Source organism: Staurois parvus, unplaced genomic scaffold (genome assembly GCF_062004578.1).
Source record: "Staurois parvus isolate SC_StPar_1 unplaced genomic scaffold, SC_StPar_1.0 ptg000735l, whole genome shotgun sequence".
In the NCBI taxonomy this organism is placed as follows: Eukaryota; Metazoa; Chordata; class Amphibia; order Anura; family Ranidae; genus Staurois; species Staurois parvus.
The window spans coordinates 779,414-786,971 of NW_028318531.1; positions in this window are offsets into that span (position 1 = coordinate 779,414).

Here is a 7,558-nt window from a genome sequence, read left to right on the forward strand (position 1 = left end):
GGAAGAAATTAAGAAAGGAAGGAAGGAAAGGAATAATTCTCCCATCAGGTTGCACTCCGTATATGGTAACCATTCACAGAGTCAGTATTTGCATGTTTTCACACAATCTGAATAGGAGGCCAACACGGGGTGATATTTCTCCAGGCATAACAATGCAACCACGCGTTGTACATCTTCGCTAACACTCATCTCTTTGTAGGGAGGAGGAATTCGAGAAGAAATACTCAAGGGACATTGTACAATTAAATAAAGAGCAGCATCTCTAAGGTGTATATAATGCACAGAGTGCGTCTCATATAATGTGATTTACTGCTTCATTCTGGAATTAATTTGATAATATGCGCATTTAAATCCAAGGAGATGCTGCTTGATCTCAAGATTACACTATTACATCACAGCAGTGTGAGCTCCGTGCATGCAGATGAAGCCAAGTACACCACGCTGTTTTATAGGACTCCGCTGTGCTTGAAAAGCAGAATTATGCTGTTTATACCACTATATATATATATATAACCAATTAACAGTTCATCCCTCTTTCCCTGCAAAGAAGTATAGTATATATGCATGTGGACAAATGTTTGTGATCACCTGACCATTACACCTATAGTATATGAGCTGGTTGGACATCCCCAAGATCCGAGCTATTACTCTCAACTGACAAACATTAGCAAAGACATTGTAGACAACTTCCAAGCTAGTGACAACAGTTTGTGGAAGACCCTCTCCCGTTCCGGTATGATTGTGCCCCTGTGCATAAATCCAGCCCCATAAACATATGGGGCTGATTTATTAAAAACAACTGTTCATTCTCAAGGAAAGTTGCGTTTTGCAAGTGAATTTTCCCCAGAGCTTAGTGAATGTAGTGAAATTACACCTTGCAAAGCATACCCAATCACACACAAGGAAATAAAAAAAAAACTGCATTTTTGCTTGCACATGATGGGATGATGGAAGTCAGCAGAGCTTCATTTCATAAACTCAGCGGCCAGACTCATCCACCTCACCAAGTGCTCCACATCTGCCTCCCCCCTCTGCCAATCCCTTCATTGGCTCCCGATTGCCCAACGCATCAAGTTCAAGCTGCTAACCCTGACCTACAAGGCCATTCACAATGCCGCCCCAAACTACATAACTGACCTGATACCCAGATATTACCCTATCCGTGCCCTCCGCTCCTCACAAGACCTCCTGCTCTCTAGCTCCCTGGTCTCCTCCTCCCACGCCCGATTGCAAGACTTCTCCAGGACTTCCCTTATCCTCTGGAACTCCTTACCCCAATCCATCAGACTGTCACCTACCCTCCTCACCTTCAGGCGCACCCTGAAAACCCTCCTCTTCAGGGAAGCCTACCCCAACCTCACCTAACACCCGACCTCACCTAACAACTAACCTCCTCCACTCCACCCACCACTCCATCCCCCACAGCCATCCCCTCCTGTGCCACCTTCCCTTCCCTCCTAGATTGTAAGCTCGTAAGAGCAGGGCCTTCGAACCCCTCGTGTAGTGTATTGTTACTGTCTTGTCTCATGTTGTGTCCCCCTTGCTACTGTACAGCGCTGAGCATACCCTTTGGCACTATATAAATACTGTATAATAATAATAATAAGCTCTGGGATAAATTCCCCTGTAAGGTGAACAGTCATTTTGCCTTCAGTAACTCCACCCCATGGGTTGACAAGATTGGTGTGGAGGAACTCAAGTGATCTGCAAGGAGCCCTGACCTTAACCCTACGCAACATCTTTGGTATGAGTTGGAACATCAATGACGAGCCAGTTCTTCCATCCAACATCAATAACTGACCTTACAAATGTTCTTTTGGCTGAAAGTGCACAAATTCTCACAGACACACTCCAAGATCTTTCCAGAGTGGATGCTATTATAAAGTAAAGTAGGTGGGTGGTTTTATTGTTCCTGGTTATGGAATGTGAATTTCAACAAGCTCATTTTGGCGTGGTGGATAAAGTTAAATACAGTATATATCTACAGATGTAGATCTACAGGATCGGGAAGTTATTGTTTTGGGTTCCCTGTCTCTCTCTGACCCCCCTGCGAAAGCCTAACCCCTGCTGACAGCACCGTACTCCTCTGACCAGAGTAGAGTATGACCAGAAAAGGAACTTACACACAAAGTAGAGTAAACTGGTATGTAGTTTATGATTAGGTTTGACTGCAAATGTAATAAACAATAAAGAAACACTATAAACAGTGACTAAAAAAAGTACACATAAACACTATGTCAAAACACAATGTCCAACTGATATAAAAGGATAAAGGAAAAAAAAACATCCAACAAAAAAAATGCTAAAAAGAAAATAAAGTGTGAAAAGTTCAATTAATTCCAGTGGTAAGTGTCTCTTTAAGATAAAGTGATCCACCATCCATGTGATCCTGCAGTGATTAACACCCCATTGGATTCAACACTCACCAGAAGCTGGTGAGTCACCAGCAGTGGACAATTAGTAGGAATTCAATCAATCTCCTTAATAATGAATGGTTGTGAAATCTCTAACGTGATAATTAGCCAGCAGCCCTAAAGGACCTTCAGTCAGTCGATTAGTATCTCATTCTCTGATCTCCTCCTCATTCAGATTGAGAAATACCAATTCCATATGTGGGCAAAATAAAACAGTTTCATAGCGTGATACTGTAAAAATAATTTAATACTGTAATAATAATTTATTGCCATAGAAAACCCCCCTTAAGAAAAGCACTCACATTGAGTAACATGGTAATGCACATTGTATATATACTTCCAATAAAATGGCTGCCGACCACAGCAGCTAGTGACAGTCTCACTGTCTCACACTGGTAACTAAGATCTTGAAACAACGATCACGTGCTCTCACCACGTGGTCCCAGCGTGTGTGCTGACGTCACAGATGGTCACACTGTATGTGCATAAAATGGCAGCTATCACTCTTAACCAGGGGCGGACTGACAACTCATGGGGCCCCTCGGGCAACAGGGGATCATGGGGCCCCTGTGTCCTCACCCAAACTCAAACCACACCCAAAAAAGCCTATGAAAAAGGTAGCAGGGGCATCTCATGGGGCCCCCTACTGACTCCAGGCCCTCGGGCAGTGCCCGGGTTTCCAAATGGTCAGGCCGCCCCTGCTCTTAACCATTCTAAACATGAAAATAGCATGTAATACAAAGTTTCAACAATACCAGCAGGCCTGATACTCACAGTTTATTCCAACGCCTCAAGTCTGAGGTGTTCTTTCTGGGTCCCAAAAAGTGAACAATGGGAGCTATCACCAGGGTGGCTAGCTCACTTTGGACCCTCAGAACCTGAGGGCGAGGTTTAAATCTGAGATGAACTAGAGCACTCTTTCATTAGAAGAAACACAATGGGGTTGATTTACTAAAGGCAAATAGACTGTTCACTTTGCAAAGTGCAGTTACTCCAGAGCTTAGTAAATAAGGTAAAGCTTCACTTTGCAAAGAATACCCAATCACATGCAAGGGAAATTAGAAAAGCATAATTTTTGCCTGCAGGTGATTACATGATAGATGTCAGTTGAGCTTCTGCTCATTTACTAAGCTGTGGAGCAGTTGGCCTTGCAGAGTGCAATTGCACTTTGAAAAGTGCACAGTCTATTTCCCTTTAGTAAATCAACCCCAATGTCCCTTAAAATGCACAAAAAAAGAAACTTCTGCACGCTTGTTTGGGCCCAGTTGGTGCACTGTGGAAGTTTGGACCTCTGGAGTTAAAGATAATGAAGTGGCAGTCTTTTACCAGATTCAAGCAACAAAGAAAGAATGTAAGTGATGTCCCTATAGATGGCAATATAGCTTATAGGTGTTCCTTTAGGTACTTTAAGCAGGGTGCAGCTCAAAAGAAAATAAAGTGTATCTCTGATTGGTTGGAGTAATTGTTAAACAAAAGAGACAACTCCTCTCCCGACTTGGAAAATGGAAGCTTGTTAGCTGCTATGTGAGTGATAAATGACTGCCCCTTTGACATCACCACGCTTGATGGTTCCATACTGACACCAGCTGGCAATTTTAGGTTTTTCACCACTGAAAAAAATCCGGAGGACACATTTTGTGCACAAAACGGTTTATATACAGATTATATGTGAGTGCATTACTTTTATTAATGAAACGGTTTTAAAAGGATGATACACTATGATTTGATTCATTCCTCTATATCTACCACCATGGAAGGGGAGCCCATCGATTGAGTGGAGGAGGAAACCAAACAGCAAGATACCATCCCATCCATACTTTGGCCCAATTAAAGGGACACAAGCGTTATTATATAGGAATTATATAGCGCCACTTTACATTATAGTGGGAGACAATACAGCAACAATACAGTTCAATACAAGAGGGATTTGAGGGCCCTGCTCCTTGGAGCTTACAATCTAGGAGGGAGGGGTGAGTGGTACAATAGGTAATAACTGTGGGGGATTCCAGTATTAGCTGAGGGTGGGGTAGGCTTCCCTGAAGAGATAGGTTTTCAGTGATCGCCTAAAGGTAAGTAGAGTAGGTGATAGTCTTATAGATTGGGGTAGGGAGTTCCAGAGGATGGGTGACGCCCTGGAAAAGTCTTGGAGACGAGCATGGGAGGAGGAGATAAGCGAGCTAGAGAGTAAGAGGTCTTGCGAGGAGCGGAGAGGACGGTTTGGCTGATATTTAGAGATAAGATTGGTTATGTAAGTTGGGGCAGTGTTGTGGACGGCTTTATATGTCATTGTTAGAGTTTTGAATTTTATCCGTTGGGCAACTGGGAGCCAGTGGAGGGATTGACAGAGAGGGGTGCCAGATACAGAACGTTTAGTGAGGTGGATGAGTCTGGCAGCAGTGTTCACGATAGACTGAAGGAGGGATAGCCTGCGATGAGGTAGGCCAATGAGGAGGGAGTTACAATAGTCGAGGCGTGATAAGACAAGGGAGTGAATAAGTTGCTTAGTGGTTTCCGGGGTTAGGAACGGGCGTATCTTGGAGATGTTGCGGAACTGAAGTCCACATGATTGTGTCAGCGATTGGATCTGGGGCTGGAAGGACAGATGGGAGTCTAGGATTACACCTAGTACTTAACAGTTTGGTCATATACTTGGGGTGAGAGCACAACCAGTGGGGGAGCACACAAATGCAAGTTTTTTTCACACAAAAAATCAAACAAAAGGCATGGGATACTTCACTCTATAGTGAACTTTGCATGTTTGAAGGAGTTTATATATGAACCTTTTGTTGACTGTTTTTGACAATTATATGGATACTGTTTTTGGATACTGATATTGGTTGATTTACTTGTTTTATTTTCATATTCCTCTCCAGGCTTGCAATGGCCTTTAACAATGATGATCAGTGTTCCTTTCTGGTAGTCAATGAAATGATACTATAAATTGTCTAGCAGGGGACAGGCACTGCGCTCAGCTCTGAGGGTTAAGTTAGGCTTGGAAGGATATGTATAGACATAGGCTGGGAGGTCTAGGCCACAACATGTGCTCACTAGTGTCTGTGTCCTCCACTGTGTGCAGGAACTGCTGGATTAGATGGAGATGCCAATATTCCCTGCTCTGGATGGTGTAAGGAATTCTCTCACCCGATCAATGGCTCCCAGCAGATCTTGGCAGTCCCTCTCCTTTCTACAGCTAATGGAGACTTTCAGTGTTCCTTCACTCCCCACTCTGCAGTGCCCAGTCCGGTCTCAGTGCTCAGAATCACCAGTCGGCAGGATGTCTCTCTCCACAGGTTGGTAATGCTGGTGGTCAGTGATCCCTCCTGGCTCCTCTCCTCTGACAAACTGCTACCTGGTCAGGTACTCTGGCATCCAGCACAGCTCTCTATCTCCACTCCTCTCCAGCTCTCTCCCTTCTCACTTCTTGCCTCTGTTCCTGGGCATCCATATTTATATCCTTCCACCTACACACCAGATCTTCTGGGAAATGTAGTCCCCCAATTAGTAGCCTTCTAACAAAGCCCTGCTGTTCAGCCTATAATATCCATGAGGCTGTTCTCTTTGTTATAGTGTGAGTGCCACTGAGCTGTAGAACACTATCATCTTGTGTCTGGTTTAACATCCTGCAACTGACATTGCAACAAGGTGTTACACATGTAAGGCAACCATTCTCAACAAGGGTTTTGTGGAACCCTGGGGTTCCTACAGAGGTTGGTAGGGTTCCTTGGACTGCGGCTAAATAACCTCCTATTTTATGTTACCTGCAAAGTTCTGGGTCAAATGCCACTTGGCAGAGCCAGCAGCATGATGCCACTTATCATTTTTTGCTGTCTGCAAGGATGTCATTCTGACCACTACTGTACAGGAAGCCTTCTTCTCACTGGCCACCAATGTAAGGGACATTGACCCCCAGTGTGCTGGTTATAGCAAGGGTCCCCTGAGACTTGAGGAGACATACGTTTAGAGGGTTTCTCTGGGGTAAAAAGGTTGAGAAAGGCTGATGTAAGTGTTAACATATGGTTCACCTCTTTGTAATCTCATGTGCTGTATACATAGAAGTCATCTAGGACCTGAGCAAAGACATATCTCCATGTCTACTTCCTACTGCAGGTCAGTGATTGAAAGGGCAGCGGTTCCTGAAGTCACTAGATTGTCCTTCAATAGGAGCAAATAATTATGCCCTCTGTGCTGTAACCCCCTTGTAGTTTTGATGTTTCTGGGGGACACACCTGTTAGCATGCATAGATACTATCTTTATGGTATATATATATATATATATATATATATATATACACACACACAGTGTATATGTGTGTGTATGTATATGTGTGTATATATATATATATATATATATATATATATATATATATATATATATATACAGTTGCAAGAAAAAGTATGTTAACCCCTTGGGATTACGTGGAGTTTTGCATGAATTGGGCATAAAATGTGCTCTGAACGTCATCTAAGTCACAACAATAGAAGAACACAGTCTGCTGAACATAATACTACACAAACATTAGATGTTGCCATGGTTTAATTGCACATAACATGTAAACATTCACAGTGCAGGGAGGAAAAAATATGTGAGGCCCTAGCTTAATGACTTCTCCCAGAGCTAATTGGAGCCAGGAGTGAGCCAACCTTGACTCCAATCAGTGTGATGATATTGGATGTGTTGCTGACAGCTGTCCTGCCCTTAAAAAACACACACCTGTTTTGGGTTTACTGGTTTCAAGAAGCACTGTCTGATGTGAACCATGCCTCGCAGAAAAGAGCTCTCAGAAGATTTTTTTGCAGGAAAACGTACGACCATGTGTCTGCCAACTGAAGCTCTGCAGAGGATGGGTGATGCAACAGGACAATGACCCAAAGCATACAAATAATTCAACAAAACAATGGCTGCAACAGCACAGAATACGCCTTCTGGAGTGGCCCAGTCAGAGTCCTGACCTCAACCCGATTGAAATGCTGTGGCATGACCTTAAGAGAGCGATTCACACCAGACATCCCAAAAATATTGCTACACTGAAACAGTTTTATGAAGAGGAGTGGTCCAAAATGACTCCAGATCGTTGTGCAGGTCTGATCTGCAACTACAGGAAACGTTTGGTTGAGGTTATTGCTGCCAAAGGAGGGTCAACCAG